At 48.3% G+C, this 22,744-nt stretch overlaps 1 pseudogene; it reads right to left on the minus strand.

The window, feature by feature from the left end:
• Window positions 1-22,744, minus strand: part of LOC149457844 (uncharacterized) — a 472,748-nt pseudogene that overhangs the window by 229,972 nt on the left and 220,032 nt on the right.

Here is a 22,744-nt window from a genome sequence, read left to right on the forward strand (position 1 = left end):
TCCTCTTCTTCTGAGGATGAGGATGAAGAAGAAGTAGGATGAAAATAAGAAGAATTCCAAACCGGCAAAAAGTGTATCTGCAGAGCTCCGCTAAGTGTATCTGCAGAGCTCCTCTATTTCTGACAGTTCTCTGACATTCACATTTACAGCGGTTGAAACATTGTATCTGTTTCCGAATAAAAACATCTGTATCCTAAATGGAAACAAATAGATACAATGTTTCAACCGCTGTATGGAGTGAATGTCAGAGAACTGTCAGAAATAGCGGAGCTCTGCAGATACACTTAGCGGAGCTCTGCAGATACACTTTTTGCCGGCTTGGAATTCTTCTTATTTTCATCCTACTTCTTCTTCTTCTTCTTCTTCTTCTTCTTCATCCTCATCCTCATCCTCAGAAGAAGAAGAAGAGGATGAGGATGAGGATGAAGAAGAAGAAGAAGAAGAAGAAGAAGTAGGATGAAAATAAGAAGAATTCCAAGCCGGCAAAAAGTGTATCTGCAGAGCTCCTCTAAGTGTATCTGCAGAATAGAGGAGCTCTGCAGATACACTTTTTGCCGGCTTGGAATTCTTCTTATTTTCATCCTACTTCTTCTTCTTCTTCATCCTCATCCTCAGAAGAAGAAGAAGAGGATGAGGATGAAGAGGAAGAAGAAGAAGAAGAAGTAGGATGAAAATAAGAAGAATTCCAAGCCGGCAAAAAGTGTATCTGCAGAGCTCCTCTATTCTGCAGATACACTTAGAGGAGCTCTGCAGATACACTTTGTGCCGGCTTGGAATTCTTCTTATTTTCATCCTACTTCTTCTTCTTCTTCTTCTTCTTCTTCTTCTTCTTCATCCTCATCCTCATCCTCAGAAGAAGAAGAAGAGGATGAGGATGAAGAGGAAGAAGAAGAAGAAGAAGTAGGATGAAAATAAGAAGAATTCCAAGCCGGCAAAAAGTGTATCTGCAGAGCTCCTCTATTCTGCAGATACACTTAGAGGAGCTCTGCAGATACACTTTTTGCCGGCTTGGAATTCTTCTTATTTTCATCCTACTTCTTCTTCTTCTTCTTCTTCTTCATCCTCATCCTCAGAAGAAGAAGAAGAGGATGAGGATGAGGATGAAGAGGAAGAAGAAGAAGTAGGATGAAAATAAGAAGAATTCCAAGCCGGCAAAAAGTGTATCTGCAGAGCTCCTCTATTCTGCAGATACACTTAGAGGAGCTCTGCAGATACACTTTTTGCCGGCTTGGAATTCTTCTTATTTTCATCCTACTTCTTCTTCTTCTTCTTCTTCTTCTTCATCCTCAGAAGAAGAAGAGGATGAGGATGAGGATGAAGAAGAAGAAGAAGAAGTAGGATGAAAATAAGAAGAATTCCAAGCCGGCAAAAAGTGTATCTGCAGAGCTCCTCTACTTCTGACAGTTATATGTCAGAGAACTGTCAGAAATAGAGTAGCTCTGCAGATACACTTTTTGCCGGCTTGGAATTCTTCTTATTTTCATCCTACTTCTTCTTCTTCATCCTCATCCTCTTCTTCTGAGGATGAGGATGAAGAAGAAGTAGGATGAAAATAAGAAGAATTCCAAACCGGCAAAAAGTGTATCTGCAGAGCTCCGCTAAGTGTATCTGCAGAGCTCCTCTATTTCTGACAGTTCTCTGACATTCACATTTACAGCGGTTGAAACATTGTATCTGTTTCCGAATAAAAACATCTGTATCCTAAATGGAAACAAATAGATACAACGTTTCAACCACTGTACATGTGAAGGAACTGTCAGAGAACTGTCAGAAATAGCGGAGCTCTCTGCAGGGACACTTTTGCCGGCTGATCGGGAAAAATCCGATTCGCGCACCCGAAGTAGGCTAATATTCGGATTTGACGCGAATCAAATTTTTCCTGAAATTCGAAACAAATTCCACTTCGCCTGGTTCGATTCGCTCATCTCTAGTTATTAGCCCTGGGGGTAGGGGGAGGAGCATGGTAATAGGACTCATCCTGAGGCCCCCTCCATTCTGATCTGTTAAAATCATGCTGTTCCCTTCATTGAGGTCTATTATAGGTATGTTGAGGTGGCCTCCTAGTGATACGAGGGGAATGATATTGTGTATTAGACTGGAGGTCATTTGAGCGCTAAAGTGTCCGTATCTCAGGGCAAAGAGTTAAAGCTTTTAGAGCAAATAGGAGAATGATAGAAACAAAAAGACTTGTAGACATATTTGAAGTCAAAACAGTAATTTGTTAAACATGAAATAATATTGTATGATGATTTCCTTACCTAAGATGGGAAACGTGGAACCGTCATCTGCAAAAGTATCAGAGTATAATGTCAGAGAATCATCCAATCAGAACATACAATTCAGTTATTTTTTTAATTAAAAAGAAAGGTAACTTTTTTCTATCCATGTTAGGTTTTTTTCTAAAAATCAAGAATAACAATCAGTAAATAGGGATGAAGTATGGGTGCACTGCTGTCATGGGTTCGAGGTGAAACCTGGGGGTATTAAATTTGAAGTCCTGGCAAATTTATAAATAGATTTTCCTGGTACTGCAGGTACACAGAGTACCAGTGCCCCCTCCACCTCCACATAGTACCAGTGCCCCCTCCACCACCACAGAGTACCAGTGCCCCCTCTCCCTCCACAGAGTACCAGTGCCCCTTCCACCTCCACATAGTACCAGTGCCCCCTTTCCCTCTATAGAGTACCAGTGCCCCCTCCACCTCCACAGAGTACCAGTGCCCCCTCTCCCTCCATAGAGTACCAGTGCCCCCTCTCCCTCCATAGAGTACCAGTGCCCCCTCTTCCTCTATAGAGTACCAGTGTTCCCTCTCCCTCCACAGAGTACCAGTGCCCCTTCCACTGCCACGGAGTACCAGTGCCCCCTCCACCTCCACAGAGTACCAGTGCCCCCTCTCCCTCCATAGAGTACCAGTGCCCCCTCTATCTCCACATAGTACCAGTCCCCCTCTTCCTCTATAGAGTACCAGTGTCCCCTCTCACTCCACAGAGTACCAGTGCCTCCTCTCCCTCTACAGAGTGCCAGTGCCCACTCTCCCTCTACAGAGTGCCAGTGCCCTCTCCACCTCCACAGAGTACCAGTACCCCCTCCACCTCCATAGAGTACCAGTGCCCCCTCCACCTCCACAGAGTACCAGTGCCCCCTCTCCCTCCAACGAGTACCAGTGCCCCCTCCACCTCCACAGAGTACCTGCACCCCCTCCACCTCCATAGAGTACCAGTGCCCCCTCCACCTCCACAAAGTACCAGTACCCCCTCCACCTCCACAGAGTACCTGCACCCCCTCTCCCTCCAAAGACTATCAGTGCCCCTCCACCTCTACAGAGTACCAGTGCCCACTCTCCCTCCAAAGAGTACCAGTGCCCCCTCCTCCTTCACAGAGTACCAGTGCCCCTTCCACCTCCACATAGTACCAGTGCCCCCTCTCCCTCTATAGAGTACCAGTGCTCCCTCCACCTCCACAGAGTACCAGTGCCCCCTCTCCCTCCATAGAGTACCAGAACCCCCTCTCCCTCCATAGAGTACCAGTGCCCCCTCTCCCTCCATAGAGTACCAGTGCCCCCTCTTCCTCTATAGAGTACCAGTGTCCCCTCTCCCTCCACGGAGTACCAGTGCCCCCTCCACCTCCACAGAGTACCAGTGCCCTTTCCACCTCCACAGAGTACCAGTGCCCCCTCCACCTCCACAGAGTACCAGTGCCCCCTCCACCTCCACAGAGTACCAGTGCCCCCCCATCTCCACATAGTATCAGTTTCCCCTCTTCCTCTATAGAGTACCAGTGTCCCCTCTCACTCCACAGAGTACCAGTGCCCCCTCTACCTCTACAGAGTGCCAGTGCCCACTCCACCTCCACAGAGTACCAGTGCCCCCTCTCCCTCTACAGAGTACCAGTGCCCCCTCCACCTCCACAAAGTACCAGCACCCCCTCCACCTCCACAGAGTACCTGCACCCCCTCTCCCTCCAAAGACTATCAGTGCCCCTCCACCTCCACAGAGTACCAGTGCCCCCTCTCCCTCCAAAGAGTACCAGTGCCCCCTCCTCCTCCACAGAGTACCAGTGCCCTCTCCACCTCTACAGAGTACCAGTGCCCCCTCTCCCTGCAAAGAGTACCAGTGCCCCCTCCACCTCCACAGAGTACCAGTGCCCCCTCCACCTCCACAGAGTACCAGTGCCTGCTCCACCTCCACAAAGTACCAGCGCCCCCTCCACCTCCACAGAGTACCAGCACCCCCTCTCCCTCCAAAGACTACCAGTGCCCGCTCCACCTCCACAGAGTAACAGTGCCTCCTCTCCCTCCAAAGAGTAACAGTGCCCCCTCCTCCTCCACAGAGTATCAGTGCCCCATCCACAGAGTACCAGTGCACCCTCTCCCTCCAAAGAGTACCAGTGCCCCCTCCTCCTCCACAGAGTACCAGTGCCCCCTCCACCTCTACAGAGTACCAGTGCCCCCTCTACCTCCACAGAGAACCAATGCCCCCTCTCCATCCACAGACTATTAGTGCCCCCTGTCTATCCAAAGCATACCTGTGCTCCTCCTTTCCTTCCACAGAGTATCAGTACCCCCTCTCCCTCTATAATATACCAATGGCCAGTCACGGTATGGGAGCCTGCCAATTATTAATCCCCTTATTAATGCCTTGTATCACATGCCCTCAGAGTCCTGCTCTGTATTGTTCCAATTGTCCACTGTGTCACTAGGCCAAATGGCCTAATTCAATGGCCTAATTAAATTACTCTGGGCCCCCCTCCCTGCCGGCCAGCTGGCTGGGAGCTCTCCACACACCTCCCAACTTGCCTTTCATCTATGCAGACATCATCCCTGCACCCCAGGATGTCCCTGTCACCAGCCTGATTCTCCCTGGGGTCTAGTATTCCCTTCCCCCCTCCCGGTTGCGAAGGCAACTGGGGAACGTCCTGCAGCAGTTTAAGAGGCTGATGCTAGGTGCTCCGTTTTCATTCCGTTGTGAAGTCATCAAAGGATCTCAAGCTCCGGCGAGACCTTTGTGACTAGACTCTGCAAGCCTAACCCAGGCCTCACAGAGACCTCACAGGAAGGAAGAGACAACCAGAGAAAGCCTTCCTGCGATTGTGAGAGGCCCCACAGAAGGGGGAGAGACTACAGCAGCCTGCCTGCCAGAGCCAGAGGTCTGATCCGGACTCCACAGGTACCTGCGTTCTGCTTCTACCCCTGGGAGACCAGGCACCCTGTTGGATCCGTGAGTATCTGCTTCCCCACTGTGTTACCTGAACTGTTGCGGTGGTGACTCCTCGCACCCCCTCCTGTGTCGGACTACCCCTGTTACAGGGACACCCCCTTGGCTCTCCTAGTAGACTATAAGTGGGTGGGGCCCCCTCATTACCCTTTAGTGGCAAATCCACCCTCTCTGCCACCCCCCTCATATTGAAGGACTGCCGTCTGTTTGTCTCAATAAAGCTTTGTGCGTCTGCCATCCACTCTGTGTGTTCTGTCCTTCCTTTCCTTTGTCACAGGCCCCCCTTCTCCTTCCACAGCATACCAGTGTTACTTCTCTCCCTCCACAGAACACCAGTGCCCTCCCTTAACTGGGCATGACAGCCGGGTGCCCAGTTCGCATGCGCGAGAAGCGGTGTGATTTGTGCCCTTCTCTCCCCAAACTGAGGACTGGGTGTTCCCTTCCCCCCGACAGAGCACCAATGCCCCCTCTCCATTGACCACAGACGTTGACCATCTAAAATCCCAAGTCTTGGCTTGAAACCTGATTATACATCCACAGACTTTACAAACTGGAATTACCAAAGAAACATTCACTGTATAACCATTCATAATTCTATTTTTATCCAGTTGTAACTTAACATTTCATCACATTATGTTTTGCTTGGTTTTAGATGGTGTAAATAAAGTATAACATTTCTTTTTAAGATATGCATACTCTCTCCTCTTGTACCTTTTGATTATACTGTATGTGTCGGTGAAAGTCCCTTTTACATTGTATTTTTAAAACTCATTAACCTTTAACATCTGACATTTTTTCTTTCTACTGGTAGGCAGGTGCAGTTTACCCTCCATTCTGCAGATGGTGCTGTGCTGCTGACCTCTGTGCAGAGGAAATGGAGGGTGAGAGGAACACAGTTCTGCTCTGGTAATGTAAGCCCTATTAGAGTGACAACATTAGTGCCAGAACTATTCCAATGTGCCACTAACATTGCTGAGATCTTCTGAACCTGTGTTGCCTGTTGTGTTGCCTTCACAGGCTAATTGAATTAAAGTTACTTATATGGACATGTAGTGTACCACGGCCATCTAGTGGCAGACATGTATGGCAGTTCTCCTCTGGATATGTAAGCTCTCAGACAGGAAGTGACTCTTGGTTTAGGAAGCTCGTCAGCCATTTTAGACTTCTATTCACTGGGGATGCAGTGTGCTTGCTTCTCTCCCAAGGGGCTTGAGACATCATCACCTTTTCACCTATAAAATAAAGTTGGATTCTTTGGTAGACAACACAAGCAGTGGGCTTCTGTTTGCTGGAGATTCTGACAAGGGTTTAGCTGTCCGTTTAGAGCCACACATAGTCAGTGTTTTGAGAACGGAATAGTGAAAAGGTGAAGCGCAACAAGCCTGGAGATAGGAGTCACTGCACAGGCAGTGAAAAGGTGAAGCGCAACAAGCCTGCAGATAGGAGTCACTGCACAGACAGAATGAGTCTAAGATCAGGAAGACAGTATAAGGCTGAAGATCAGTCACCCGGGACACATCAAGGCAGGGAGAGCATGCCAAGTGTCCAGCAAGATGATGCACGCTCACTCTCGTCTAGATCAGCAAGGTCCAGTCAGATTTCATCAGCAAGTGCCCTTTTAGCCAGAGCTTGCGCCAAAGCAGAGGCAGCTCGTATTCAGCTAGAATTTGCTGAGAAAGAGGCTGCCATTATAAAAGAAAAATCAGAACAAGAAGCAAAGTTGCATATTCTTCAGCGTCAGTGTGCAGCCACCGCCACTGCAGCAGAGGCCGCAGCTTATGCCGAAATGGAACGGTCTGGAAGTGGGTCTATCCACGAAGGCCCATATGTGCCTGAGAAACCCCTCTCCTCAGTAGATCGCACAAGGGAGTATGTCCAAGAACATTCAAGCAGCAATGCAACAAAACAGTTCCCTAATCCAGAGTCAGCTGAATCTAAACCAAGACCAGCAGAATCCCTGAGTGTACAAAAACAAACCAATCCAGAATCAGCTGAATCTTAACCAACACCAGCAGAACCCCTGAGCGTACAAAAACAAACCGATGAGGCCAGCAGTACCAGAGCGATTAAAAATGAATCCTTACTACAGCAATCCAAACACCAGAGTACACAAGATGTCACTAAATATCTTATCCGTAAAGAAATGGTTAATTCGGGCTTTCTCAAGTTTGATGACTGCCCTGAGAATTACTGGGCATGGAAGTCTTCTTTTCTGTATGCAGTCAAAGACTTAGGCTTATCAGCAGCCGAGATGCTGGACCTGATGATAAAATGGCTTGGGACGGAGTCAGCAGAACATGCAAGAAGGATGCGTAGGGTACATATATTTAACCCTCCAGCAGGACTTGATATGGCCTGGCAAAGGCTAGAGGAAAGATATGGATCACCAGAGGCAATTGAAGGTGCTCTAATGAAAAGACTTGAGTCTTTTCCCAAGCTAAACAGCAAAGACAACTTGAAACTGCAAGAGCTGGGTGATATTCTTTGGGAAGTCCAGTGTGCCAAAGAAGAAGGCTATTTAAGAGGACTTGCACATTTAGATACCGCCAGCGGTACTAAGCCAATAGTGGAGAAACTACCTCACAACCTGCAAGAAAAATGGGTGAGTGTTGGAGCCAAATACAAAGAAGAATATGATGTCCCCTTCCCCCCTTTCTTTGTGTTTTCTAGATTTGTACAGCAGCAAGCAAGGATCCGGTGTGATCCCAGCTTTTCCTTCATCACCAGCAGTCAACTGCCAAAGGCAGAAAAGCCACTTAGATCCTACAATAGGACTTCAGTGATCGCCCACAAGACAACGGTTCCCTCTGAGGACCCAGGCTGTCCAAGAAGCTACAAGGTAAACACCTTTGAAGGTCCTGACAGACTTTGTCCACTTCATAAAAAGCCCCATCCTCTAAACAAGTGCAAAGGGTTCAAAAGTAAACCCATCAAGGAAAGGATAGCCTTTCTTAGACAAAACGGCATCTGCTTCAAGTGTTGTGGATCCACTAAGCATGTAGCAAAAGACTGCAAAATACAAGCGGATTGCTCAGAATGTGGCAGTAACAGACACATCACAGCTTTACACCCTGATACATTGCATCAACCACTAGAGGACGCTGAAGAGCAGAAAGATGAGGGCAGGGAGCAAAAGGATAATTCAGCTACCCCAGTAATGTCCAAATGCACTGAAATCTGTGGCGACAGTACAAGTCCACGCTCATGTGCCAAGATCTGCCTAGCAACAGTGTACCCCACAGGGAAAAAGGCAGTTAAGATGTATGTAGTTCTTGATGAACAGAGTAACAGGTCACTGGCAAGGTCAGACTTTTTCGATGCCTTCAACATTACATCAAGTGCTATCCCATACACCCTAAAGACATGTGCAGGAATGATAGAAACTTCAGGAAGAAGAGCTACTGACTTTACTATTGAGTCTCTTGACAAGAGAGTCCATCTCTCACTTCCCATTTTGATAGAGTGTGATATGATCCCGGATGATAAAACAGAGATCCCTTCACCAGAAGTAGCCCGTCATCATCCTCATCTCAATTCAATATCTCACCTTATTCCAGCTATCCAGACAGATGCCTCTATTCTTCTACTTCTTGGGATAGACATTCTACAAGTACATAAGGTACGTCAACAAATTAATGGGCCCTTTAATGCCCCCTATGCCCAAAGACTTGACCTAGGGTGGGTCATAGTAGGAGAAGTTTGTCTAGGAGCAGTACATCGGCCTGACAGTGTCAATACGTCAAAGACATCCGTGCTACTGAATGGACGCACATCCCTTCTAAGTCCATGCCAAAACAGCTTTGTTGTGAAAGAAACCCTTAACATCCCAAAACCATACTGTGACTTTCCTTCTAGTTACAATAGAGACATTAGTAGTGGAATGGAGTCTGACACTTTAGGGAACTCAGTATTCCAGAGAACAAAAGATGACGACAAACAAGCAATGTCTATAGATGATCAAGCTTTTCTCCATATCATGGATAAAGAGACTTTCCAAGATGAAAACAACAATTGGGTAGCTCCCTTACCCTTTCGCACACCAAGGTGTTACTTACCCAGTAACAGAGAGCAGGCCATGAAGCGCCTGAACACACTATGTAAAACCTTGCAAAGAAAACCTGAAGTGAAAAAAGACTTTACAGAATTCATCAAAAGGATGCTTGATAATAATCATGCTGAAGTAGCACCGTCACTGGATGAAGGTAAAGAACACTGGTATCTGCCAATGTTTGGCGTTTACCATCCACACAAGCCAGATCAAATAAGAGTTGTGTTCGATTCCAGTGCTCAACATGGAGGTGTTTCATTGAATGATGTACTACTGAGTGGCCCAGATCTAAATAACACACTTCTGGGTGTCCTCTTACGCTTCAGGAAAGAGCCTATTGCTTTCACAGGTGATGTGCAACAGATGTTTTATTGTTTCCTAATGAGAGAGGACCATCGTGACTACCTGGGTTTCCTGTGGTACAAGGATAATGACATAGCTAAAGAGGTGACAGAGTACAGAATGAGAGTACATGTTTTTGGTAACAGCCGTCTCCTGCTGTTGCCATATACTGCATGCGCAAAGCTGCCCAGAAAGGTGCAGAATGTTATGGTCAAGATGCCAAACACTTTGTGATGAGACATTTCTATGTAGATGATGGACTTGCTTCAGCTAACACACCTGAAGGAGCAGTTGACATTCTCAACAAAGCAAAACAGATGCTGGCGGAGTCTAATCTGCGACTACATAAGATTGCCTCCAACAGCAAACAAGTCATGGAAGCTTTCACCGCAGAAGATAGAGCTAAAGATCTCAAAGACCTGTGCCTGGGAACAGACACCCTTCCTTTTCAGAAGAGTTTAGGCCTAAGCTGGGATCTAGATAAAGACTGCTTTGTGTTTCAGGTTTCTTTAGCAGAAAAGCCATTCACAAGAAGAGGGATCCTATCCACTGTGAACAGTCTCTATGATCCTCTCGGGTTTGTAGCACCAGTCACCATAAAAGGTAAGGCCTTAGTTCGTGAACTGTCAAGTGGAGAAAGTGAGTGGGATGACTTACTTCCACAAGAGAGACTCCATGAGTGGGTCCAATGGACAGAGTCTTTACAAGCTTTACAATGTCTACAAATATCCAGATGTTATGTTCCTGTTTCATTGTCACAGGCCTGCAAGAGAGAACTGTACATCTTTTCAGATGCCTCTGTTATAGCAATAGGTGCAGTCGCTTACTTGAAGGTAAGTGATGCAGGAAATGTCTGTCATGTTGGATTCGTAATGGGAAAATCCAAACTGAGCCCTAGGCCGGCACATACAATTCCACGCCTAGAGTTATGTGCAGCTGTACTAGCGGTTGAACTGTATGAGCTAGTGAGAGACGAGATAGACCTGAGCCTAGATGCTGTGAAATTCTTTACAGACAGTAAAACAGTTTTAGGCTATATCTGCAACACTACAAAGAGATTCTTCTTGTATGTCTCCAATCGGGTGAATAGGATCAGACAAACAACCTGTCCAGAGCAGTGGTTCTACTTACCCTCAGAACAAAATCCTGCAGATTATGCTACCAGGCCTACACAGATAGCTTGCCTTCAGAACTCTATATGGTTCTCAGGTCCACCTTTTCTGTGTCAGACAGCTGTAGATAATCCTGATTACAACAATGTTTATCCTTTAGTGGATCCTGAAGCTGATCCTGAAATTAGGTCAGAAGTAGTAAACTTCAGTACTAATGTCAGGGATCCCCTCGATCCCCGCCGCGTTGGTCCCGGCGCAGGCGCAGTATGCCGCCCGGCGCAGGGACTCGAGCACTGGTTCCGGGCCGGCCGCGGCGTTCGAGTTCGCGCATGCGCAGTAGAAGCCGCGGCCGCCCGCTGGGCACCAATGGCAGCGCAGGGCGGGATATTTAAACGACCCTGAGCTGTCATTCAGTGCCTTCTGGTCTTTCCTGCATTCTGAACCCTGTGAACCTGTACCCTGTAAGTTATTGACCCGGATTGTACCTGACCTTGCTGTTTTCGCCTATTCTGACCCTTGCTTTGCCTGACCTCTCTCCTGAATGCCCCCTATTGGATTTGACCTGCTGTTACTGACCTGGCGTGTGACCCGACCATTCTATGCCCGCTGCCTTGTACCTTGCCGCCCTCTCTGTTACCGACCCGGCCCGTCTGACCCTGCTCATCCATCCATCCATCCCGTGCAGTGGGGTCTTCTGACCTCCTCACATCAGACTCTTCCCCGTGGGAGCCCCTTGCGCATACTACTACCACTGACGGACGCACCCGGTAGTCACGACCTGGTCTCAGGGAGCTCCAAGTCCATCCCCACCATCAGGGGCCCTGGTGAACAAGCACCCTGGGACTTAGACTCCGTGCGCTGGGGACGCCTATTCAGTGGAGTGCTAGTAGTACCGCCGGGCGGTCCCTTACAGTACCAGAAGGCCATGACTGAGTCTAGAGGAGGTCCCTCGCCACTGGAGGAAATCTGCAGGCACCTGTCCAATTTGACACAGGCCGTATCGGCCCTGCAGGATAGATGTCAGCAGATTGAAACTCAATTCCAGGCCTGCACTATATCTGTTCCTGCCCCACAGGCCGCGGTCCCCACATCTCCAGCTGTAGCAGCCCCTGTGCTGGTGTCTGGAGCATCCGCATCACTCCCGGCGGCCGACCCCCGAGTACCCTTACCAGAACGTTTCCACGGGGACCGCACTCGGTTCAGATCATTCCGCGAGTCCTGCCTCCTCTATTTTGAGCTACAACCCCGAACCTTCGTGACTGAATCCGTGAAGGTGGGGTTCGTCATATCCCTCCTGCAGGGCGAACCCCAAGACTGGGCCCATCGATTACGGGGAAAAAATGACCCTCACCTTGTTTCGGTTGACAGTTTTTTTGATGCTATGGCCATCCTTTATGATGACCCGCAGCGGGCAGCTTCTGCTGAAGCTACTCTGTACACACTCCGGCAAGGCCGCCGAGCGGCGGAGGAGTACGCATCTGAATTTAGGCGGTGGATGGGGGATACTCGCTGGAACGAGTTCGCACTCCTGCATCAGTTCCGTGTTGGCCTATCAGACGGCCTGAAAGACGAGCTCGCCCGGGTGGAGGTACCTGAGACTTTAGAGGACCTAATAGCACTGACCATCAAAATTGACCGTAGACTGCGGGAACGCAGGTTTGAGAGGTCCGGCCAGGGTCATGGAAATCCCTGGGGATCATTTCAGGGTCCCAGTCAAACACCTAGGCCAGTCATCCAAAACCGGCCACCTGGAGACAACCCCGAACCCATGCAGCTCGGCCTGGCACGGCCTAAACTATCCCCAGAGGAACATCTGCGCAGACGATCCCAGAACCTGTGTCTCTATTGTGGAGAAGCTGGTCATATGGCGCGTTCCTGCCCACAGAAACTGAGTAAGTGCACCTCTTCTTCCTTATCCCTTGGCAATGTTGGTCCATCCCAATACTTAGTGGTACCCCTTTCCTTTCAGCTTCCAGAAAGGACCGTGGAAGTATCGGCCATAATTGACTCTGGGGCATGCAGCTGCTTCGTGGATATTAATTTTGCTCACCAGCAGGGTATTCCCCTTCAATTGAAACAGAAGGGGTTCAATATTTATTTGGCCGACGGCTCCCGAATAAAATCGGGGGTAGTGAACCAGGAAACCCCCTCCATCACCACTGTCATTGCCGGCCAGCACCAGGAACTCCTCCGCCTGGATGCTATAGCTTCACCCCTCTTCCCAGTCATTCTGGGGCTCCCATGGTTACGGGCCCATAACCCCCAGATTGACTGGGAGACCGGAGTAATCACGTTCCCTTCCCCATACTGTCGGATATACTGCCGCACTTCGGGCCCGGGGACCCCCCAAATCCTCCTATGCTCTGAGGGGGAAGCTGAATTAAAACAAGTAATCCCTGCGGCCTACCATGGGTTTCTAGATGTGTTCAGCAAACGGGGAGCTGATACGCTACCCCCCCACCGCCCTTATGACTGCCCCATTGACCTGTTACCCGGCTCAGAAATTCCTTTTGGGCGAATCTTCCCCCTTTCAGAGCCCGAATTGGGGGCCCTTAAGGAATATATCGAGGACAGCCTCCAGAAGGGGTTCATCCGCCACTCCACTTCACCGGCGGGGGCGGGGATCTTCTTTGTTGAAAAAAAGGACAAAACCTTAAGGCCATGTATCGATTACAGGGAATTGAACAGGGTCACGATAAAAAACCGTTACCCACTACCGTTAGTACCTGAGCTGTTCCAAAGTTTAAAGTCAGCAGTAGTTTTTACCAAGCTGGATCTGAGGGGGGCGTACAACTTGATTCGCATAAGGGAGGGGGACGAGTGGAAGACGGCCTTCCGCACCCGCTTCGGTCATTTTGAATATCTGGTCATGCCATTCGGGTTGTGTAATGCTCCGGCCACGTTTCAACATTTTGTAAATGATATTTTTAGGGACTTCCTGGATGTCTTTGTGATCGTTTATTTAGACGACATTCTGATTTTTTCCCCGTCTCTGGGGGAACACAGATTACATGTAGCAAAAGTATTGGGGCGGTTGCGGCAGCATGGGTTGTACGCCAAGGCAGAAAAATGTTGTTTTGAACAATCCAGCATTGCCTTCTTGGGCCTGATTATCTCCACCGCGGGGGTCGCGATGGATCCCCAGAAGGTCGCTGCAATACTGGATTGGCCTGAACCCACAGACAGGAAAGGCGTCCAGCGATTCATCGGCTTTGCAAATTTTTACCGGAAGTTCATCAAGAACTTCTCGGGTCTGGTCTGCCCCATTACTCAGTTAACCAAGCTGGGAACCCGATTCAGATGGACACCAGAAGCGCAGGGAGCTTTCGAAGTCTTAAAGAAGCTGTTCACTTCGGCACCCATTTTGGGTCACCCAGACGCCGCTCTGCCCTATATCGTGGAGGTAGATGCATCGGAGAATGCGGTAGGCTCCATCCTCTCCCAACAAAAAGGCACCAAGGAACTGCTCCACCCGGTAGCGTTCTTCTCACGGAAGCTGACCCCAGCGGAGAGGAACTATGATATCGGTGACCGTGAGCTACTAGCGATCAAAACGGCGTTAGAGGAATGGAGGTACCTGCTGGAAGGTGCGGTGCACCCCATCTTAATATTCACTGACCATAAGAACTTAGAGTATCTGAGAACTGCCAAGAGTCTACGCCCGCGACAGGCGAGATGGGCACTGTTCTTTTCAAGATTCAACTTCCATATTACGTACCGGCCGGGATCTAAGAACACTAAGCCGGATGCGTTATCACGGATGTACGAAGACGCCAAGGAGACCCCAGTACCTGACACCATCCTGTCCTCAGGTAACTTCTTGGTTCTTCAGTCGGACCTTCGTTCCAGGCTAATGGAGGCATCCACAAACTTCTCTACCCCAGGCGGAGGGCCGCTCCAGAACAAGGGGGGACTCCTATGGAGGGAAGATCGAATTGTGGTGCCAGAAGAAGCTCGAACCCTGGTCTTGGGGCATTGCCACGACCACCCAATGGCGGGGCACTTTGGCCCAGAAAAGACCCTGGATCTCCTCCGACGCTCATTCTGGTGGCCAGACATGGCTAAAGATTGTAAGGGCTATGTCAGGTCCTGTGTCACCTGCCAGAAGAACAAGCCCTCAAGAAACAAGGTTTGGGGTCTGTTGCGACCCTTACCTATTCCTGAACGGCCTTGGCAAAAGATCTCACTAGACTTTATAGTCGAGCTTCCGCCATCCCGAGACCACACGGCAATCCTGGTAGTCGTGGACCGCTTGTCCAAGATGGCCCACTTCATCCCGTTGAAGAAGACCCCCTCGGCGGCCGAGACCGCGCGAGTCTTCATTCGTGAGGTAGTCAGGTTGCATGGGGTCCCCGAAGACATTGTCTCGGACCGAGGGGTCCAGTTCACGTCCAGATTCTGGAGAGCACTGTGCAAGGCCCTGGACATCAAATTATCTCTCTCTTCTGCGTTCCACCCTCAAACTAACGGTCAAACCGAAAGGACCAATCAGACCTTACCAGAGCAATAGGACCTATATCAGAGCAATACCTGAGATGCTATACCTCGTTTACTCAAGATGACTGGCTGCCACTTCTTCCTTTAGCGGAATTTGCGTATAACAACGCCCGCCACTCAGCAACAGGGCAGTCCCCGTTCTTCGCCAACTATGGCTTTCACCCAGTCTTCCTCCCGGATTTGGTATCGGAATGCCCAGTACCAGCAACACAAGATGTGGTAACGTTCTTCGCCGCGAACAATAAGAAGCTTCAAGTGGCCATCAGTCGTGCCCAGGAAGACTACAGGAAAGCATCCAACAGGAAACGGAGAGGCGATCTGGTATTGCGGCCTGGGGAGAAGGTTTGGCTGGCGACGTCCAATCTAAAGATGCTTTGCCCGTCAAAGAAATTGGGACCCAAATTTATAGGCCCCTTCTGCATTAAACGAATGGTTAACGAAGTAGCCTATGAACTCGCCCTCCCTGACACGCTCAAGATCCACCCGGTCTTTCATGTGTCCCTTCTGAAGCCTGTGGTCCCAGATGCCTTCCCTGACCGGGAATCTAGACCCCCGGAAGCGGTAACGGTCGAAGGAGAAGAAGAGTTCGAGGTTGAAACAATCCTGAAGTGTCGAAGGAGGGGAGGCCAGACCCAATTCCTTATCAAATGGAAGGGCTATGGTCCTGAGGACAATTCTTGGGAACCAGCCCATAATGTCCATGCACCCAGACTTGTCCGGAGGTTCTTTCGCGATCACCCGTGGTGGAGAGATCGGGTGGGCATCCGGAGGTTGCCCGTAGGGGGGGGGCAATGTCAGGGATCCCCTCGATCCCCGCCGCGTTGGTCCCGGCGCAGGCGCAGTATGCCGCCCGGCGCAGGGACTCGAGCACTGGTTCCGGGCCGGCCGCGGCGTTCGAGTTCGCGCATGCGCAGTAGAAGCCGCGGCCGCCCGCTGGGCACCAATGGCAGCGCAGGGCGGGATATTTAAACGACCCTGAGCTGTCATTCAGTGCCTTCTGGTCTTTCCTGCATTCTGAACCCTGTGAACCTGTACCCTGTAAGTTATTGACCCGGATTGTACCTGACCTTGCTGTTTTCGCCTATTCTGACCCTTGCTTTGCCTGACCTCTCTCCTGAATGCCCCCTATTGGATTTGACCTGCTGTTACTGACCTGGCGTGTGACCCGACCATTCTATGCCCGCTGCCTTGTACCTTGCCGCCCTCTCTGTTACCGACCCGGCCCGTCTGACCCTGCTCATCCATCCATCCATCCCGTGCAGTGGGGTCTTCTGACCTCCTCACATCAGACTCTTCCCCGTGGGAGCCCCTTGCGCATACTACTACCACTGACGGACGCACCCGGTAGTCACGACCTGGTCTCAGGGAGCTCCAAGTCCATCCCCACCATCAGGGGCCCTGGTGAACAAGCACCCTGGGACTTAGACTCCGTGCGCTGGGGACGCCTATTCAGTGGAGTGCTAGTAGTACCGCCGGGCGGTCCCTTACAACTAAAGCCTTTGACACCAGACTACGGCCGCATTGTTTCGAAAGATTTTCCAACTGGAAGAGACTAAGCAGGGTTATAGCAAAATTAATTCATGCTGCCAAAAGCTTCCAAAAGAAAACTAATGATGATCAACCTGGAAGCTGGGGAGTTTTCCACGAAAGAGTCAGTTTAGAAGAACTTTCACAGGCCAAAACAGTTATAATTTCTTCTGTACAACACGCATGTTTCAGACAAGAATATGACTGTATTGAACAACAAAGGACACTTCCAAAACAAAGCCGTCTTACAAAACTGAGTCCCTTTGTAGATCAAGATGGACTATTGAGAGTAGGTGGCCGTTTATCCTTTACCACGTTGTCAGATGCGGAGAAGCATCCTGTCATCATTCCTCATGATCATCACATTGCTACATTGATCGTAAGATATTATCACAACCAGATAGTTCACCAAGGGCGCCACATAACGGAAGGTGCAATCAGAGCTGCAGGTTTCTGGATTCTTGGTGGAAAACGTCTAGTGTCTGCAATCATTCACAAATGTGTCGTTTGCCGTAAGCTCAGAGGGAGATTGGAAAGCCAAAAGATGGCAGAGTTGCCAAAAGATAGAGTCAATCCTGAACCTCCCTTCACTAGTGTGGGTGTTGATGTGTTTGGCCCCTGGGCAGTTGTAACACAACGAACTAGAGGAGGCAGTGCTGACAGTAAACGCTGGGCTGTTCTTTTCACATGTCTTTCTACAAGAGCAGTGCATATAGAATTGGTTGAGTCCATGTCAGCATCCAGTTTCATTAACGCTCTAAGAAGAATATTTTCTGTTCGTGGTCCAGCTAAGTTGATTCGCTCTGATAGAGGTACTAACTTTGTAGGAGCATGCAAAGAGCTGCATATATGCTCAAATGATACAGAACTTCTAGACTATCTTCAAGACAAAGGATGCACATGGATCTTTAACACTCCACACTCATCTCACATGGGAGGTGCTTGGGAGAGATTAATAGGTGTAGCTAGGCGCATTTTAGATGCAATGTTACTCCAAGCAAAACCTACTCGTTTGACTCATGAGACTTTGAGTACTTTCATGGCAGAAGTTATGGCTATCATTAATGCAAGACCTTTGGTACCACTATCTACAGATCCTGATAATCCTACAGTTCTTACGCCTGCCATGCTCTTGACCCAAAAGGTAGACTCTTTATCGGCCCCTTGTGGGGACTTTAGTACAACAGAACTTCATGTAAAGCAATGGAAACAAGTCCAATGCCTGGCTGATACGTTTTGGAAGAGATGGAGGAGAGAATACCTGTGTACCTTACAAAGTCGCAAGAAATGGACTGAGACCAGTCCCAACGTCAAAGATGGAAATGTTGTTTTATTGAAAGATTGTCAAGAAAGCAGAAACAACTGGCCTGTGGGAATTGTCACAAATACATTGCCAAGTAAAGATGGTAATGTCAGAAAGGTTGAAGTCAAAGTGACAAAACAAGGGACTGCTAAAGTGTATATTAGACCAGTTTCAGATGTCATTGTTCTCCTTTGAATAGCATTTCTGTTGTGTAGTTGGCACAATACATAGCAGAGAGCTCCTCACTGATAGCGTTCAGGCGAGACATTCGCCATTGAGTTAAATTCCATCCTGTGGATTACAATTGGGGTTGGAGATAGTTTGGCCTTGGGCGGCTACTCCAATCCGAAGATGGGTTTATGGACTATACTATTTCTTCATGTGGGCCATAAGCTTGAAGTACCATAGCCAAAAGACCCTGATATGTTGTGGACTCATGTTTTAGTTTATGTTACCAATCTAGGCCAGAATGTATTTTCTTATGTGTTTTCCCTGTACAGTAGATATGCATGGGCAGTGATATAATATATGATATCAGGCAGGGAGTGTGTTGCCTTCACAGGCTAATTGAATTAAAGTTACTTATATGGACATGTAGTGTACCACGGCCATCTAGTGGCAGACATGTATGGCAGTTCTCCTCTGGATATGTAAGCTCTCAGACAGGAAGTGACTCTTGGTTTAGGAAGCTCGTCAGCCATTTTAGACTTCTATTCACTGGGGATGCAGTGTGCTTGCTTCTCTCCCAAGGGGCTTGAGACATCATCACCTTTTCACCTATAAAATAAAGTTGGATTCTTTGGTAGACAACACAAGCAGTGGGCTTCTGTTTGCTGGAGATTCTGACAAGGGTTTAGCTGTCCATTTAGAGCAACACATAGTCAGTGTTTTGAGAACGGAATACCTGTATTACTGAGATGCTGATAACAAATTATTTTGGAACCATTTAGCCAAGTGCCTGCTGCTATTCCCCATTTGTTATTTTTTACCTTCACTTAACCAAATAATAATTGTACCACTTTACTGGATCTCTGTGTGCCATTATTACATATTGGGTACCATCTAATTGGCCCCGCCCACACAATGACTACCAATGCTGACCTTTTATTCCTTCCACTGACCACCAACATTGAGCATGTTTTCTTCTTGTTGACCAAAGTCCATCTTTTCCTCCTGCTGAACTGCAACATAAGGGGTACTGCGACACATACCGTATTTTTCGCCGTATAAGATGCACTTTTTCTTCCCCAAAACTGGGGGGGGAATGTCAGTGCGTCTTATAAGGCGAATATGGAGCGGCCGGTCCGGTATTTCCACCGCGGCCGTGTCAGAATACCGGGCCGGCCGCTCAGATCTGCAGCGGGACCTTACCTGTTCCTCTATCCAGCGGCGTGCTGTCTTCCCGGCTTCTGTAGTGTGGGCACTGGGCATGACAGCCGGGTGCCCAGTGCATATGCGCGAGAAGCGGTGTGATTTGTAAATGGTAAGGCGGTACCTGGGACACATGACAGATCCCAGAAGCCGCCGGACCAATCACAAAGCGCAAATGCTTCTCGCTCATGCGCACTGGGCACCCGGCTGTCATGCCGAGCGCCATTACAGAAGCCGGGAAGACAGCGCGCGGCTGGATCGAGGAACAGGTAAGATCAAACAAAAACTCTGCGGAAGTAAGAGCGGGTACCTGTCAAATTCAGGTATCCGCTCCCCACTTCCCCAAAGGTCAGCAGTCATCTGTACTGTCCGCAGTCTCTGGTCATCCCTGTGCTGTCCGCAGTCTCTGGTCATCCCTGTGCTGTCCGCAGTCTCTGGTCATCCCTGTGCTGTCCGCAGTCTCTGGTCATCCCTGTGCTGTCCGCAGTCTCTGGTCATCCCTGTGCTGTCCGCAGTCTCTGGTCATCCCTGTGCTGTCCGCAGTCTCTGGTCATCCCTGTGCTGTCCGCAGTCTCTGGTCATCTCCTGTACTGTGTCTGCAGTCCATTAGTTCAGAATTTTTTTTTCCTGTTTTCTGCCTCTAAAACCTAGGTGCGTCTTATGGTCAGGTGCGTCTTATGGTCAGGTGCGTCTTATACGGCGAAAAATACGATACTGCTGACCACTGCACCTCTGTGGTTGAGTTACTAAAAGTTGAATGTGCAAAATTTGGTGGAAAAAAATTATCTTCCATTATTTTTTAAGCTTAATTGAACATGCTGAAGGTAGAAGCTGATTGGCTGCCATGCACAGCTGCACTAAATGTTGTACTCTCCAGTGTTAGTGAATCTACCTCCTCGTGTTGTACATCACAAATTGCTTACCTCTTCACGTTCCATACTCCTAACCAAAGTCTTTATTGTTTTATTATTTGCTGGTTGCTAAGTAGCTGTGGACTATTCTAATAAATGTCTTATTTTGTGTCGGCTCAGACAAAATATTAGCTTTATTTTTAAATATGACCCATTAGGTTTCTATGTCCGGCATGTCAACAGGATGAAATATTTTACAGTCACCCATAACAACTCCTGAGCAGCAAGATAACATCTGGAGACATTCAGAAAGGCAAGGCTTCCCTGATCATGTGAGGCAAATAAGACAGATCTAGAAATCTAATGGAGTTTATACTTCCAGGAAAAGCCAAGCAAGTTGTTTTGAGGTCTCTTAGGATGAGACGTCGGGAGTAGTTTTGATAAAATGGCCATTTTGATGGTCGCAATGTGGCCAAAAAAGGAAATATGATGAGATTTCCATTATAAGAGGAGCTTATTGAGTTTGTTGTAAGGAGGAGTAACATTTTCTTTGTAGAGTGTATTGTAAGTAAGTGCAGGTTTTACCCAAGTCTGTATGCATGGAGCATTTCCACAAGTATGGGAAAGTTTGATTGAGATATTGCAGTATTTGTTGAGAAATATTAATAGGAAGAGCTTCAGTTTAAGTATTTTTAGTCATTTTAGAGGGTCCATGTTTGAGTAATAACTAATGATCTAAATGGCATGTGATGAAGCGAAAGTGAAAGGGTTATGGGCGCATGGTCAGACCAAGATATATGGTGAATGTTGGGGCCTCTACATATTCTCAGTGCTGAGGCAATCACAAAAAGCAATCTATTCATGAATGGGATTTGTGAGGGTACAAGTAAAAAGTAAATAGCTCATCCAATGGGTGGGCTTTCTCCACACAATGAACAAGGCATGTTTTATGGATAGTTGATAGAAAAGTAGCAATTCTTTTTCCTGAGATATACAGGTGAAACTCAAAAAATTTGAATATCGTGCAAAAGTTCCTTTATTTCAGTAATGCAACTTAAAAGGTGAAACTACTATATGAGATAGACTCATTACATGCAAAGCAAGATAGTTCAAGCCGTGATTTGTCCTCATTGTGATGATTATGGCTTACAGCTCATGAAAACCCCAAATCCACAATCTCAGAAAATTAGAATATTGTGAAAAGGTGCAATATTCTCGGATCAAAGTGTCCCACTCTAATCAGCTAATTAATCCATAACACCTACAAAAGGTTCCTGAGCCTTTAAATGGTCTCTCAGTCTGGTTCAGTTGAACAATCATTGGAAAGACTGCTGACCTGACAGTTGTGCAGAAAATCATCATTGACACCCTCCATAAGGAGGGAAAGCCTCAAAAGGTAATTGCAAAGAAGTTGGATGTTCCCAAAGTGCTGTATCAAAGCACATTAATAGAAAGTTATGTGGAAGGGAAAAGTGTGGAAGAAAAAGGTGCTCAAGCAGCAGGGATGACCGCAGCCTGAAGACGATTGTCAGGAAAAGGCCATTCAAAAGTGTTGGGGACTTTCACAAGGAGTGGACTGAGGCTGGAGTCAGTGCATCAAGAGCCACTACACCAAGATGGATCCTGGACATGGGCTTTAAATTCGTATTCCTCTTTTCAAGCCGCTCCTGAACAACAAACAACGTCTTACCTGGGCTAAAGAAAAACAGACCTGGCCTGTTGCTCAGCGGTCCAAAATCTTCTTTTCTGATGAGAGCAACTTTTGCATCTCATTTGGAAACCAAAGACCCCGAGTATGGAGGAAAAATGGAGAAGTCCAAGGACCCCGAGTATGGAGGTAGAATGGAGAGGCCCAAGGACCCCGAGTATGGAGGAAGAATGGAGAGGCACAAGGACCCCGAGTATGGAGGAAGAATGGAGAGGCACACACTGCAAGATGCTTGAAGTCCAGTGTGAAGTTTCCACAGTCTGTGTTGATTTGGGGAGCCATGTCATCTGCTGGTGTTGGTCAACTGTGCTTCATTAAGTCCAGGGTCAACGCAGCCATCTACCAGGAGATTTTGGAGCACTTCATGCTTCCTTCCGCAGACGAGCTTTATGGGGATGCTGACTTCATTTTCCATCAGGACTTGGCACCTGCCCACACTGCCAAAAGCACCAAAACCTGGTTCAATGACCGTGGGATTACTGTGCTTGATTGGCCAGAAAACTCGCCTGACCTGAACCCCATAGAGAATTTAAGGGGCATTGCCAAGAGAAAGATGAGAGACATGAGACCGAGCAATGCAGAAGAGCTGAAGGCCGCTATTGAAGCATCCTGGTCTTCCATAACACCTCAGCAGTGCCATAGGCTGATAGCTTCCATGCCACGCCGCATTGAGGCAGTAATTGCTGCAAAAGGGGCCCAAACCAAGTACTGAGTACATATGCATGCTTATACTTTTCAGAGGTCCGATATTGTTCTATGTACAATCCTTGT

The sequence above is a fragment of the Staurois parvus genome, unplaced genomic scaffold, assembly GCF_062004578.1.
Source record: "Staurois parvus isolate SC_StPar_1 unplaced genomic scaffold, SC_StPar_1.0 ptg000302l, whole genome shotgun sequence".
Classification (NCBI taxonomy): domain Eukaryota; kingdom Metazoa; phylum Chordata; class Amphibia; order Anura; family Ranidae; genus Staurois; species Staurois parvus.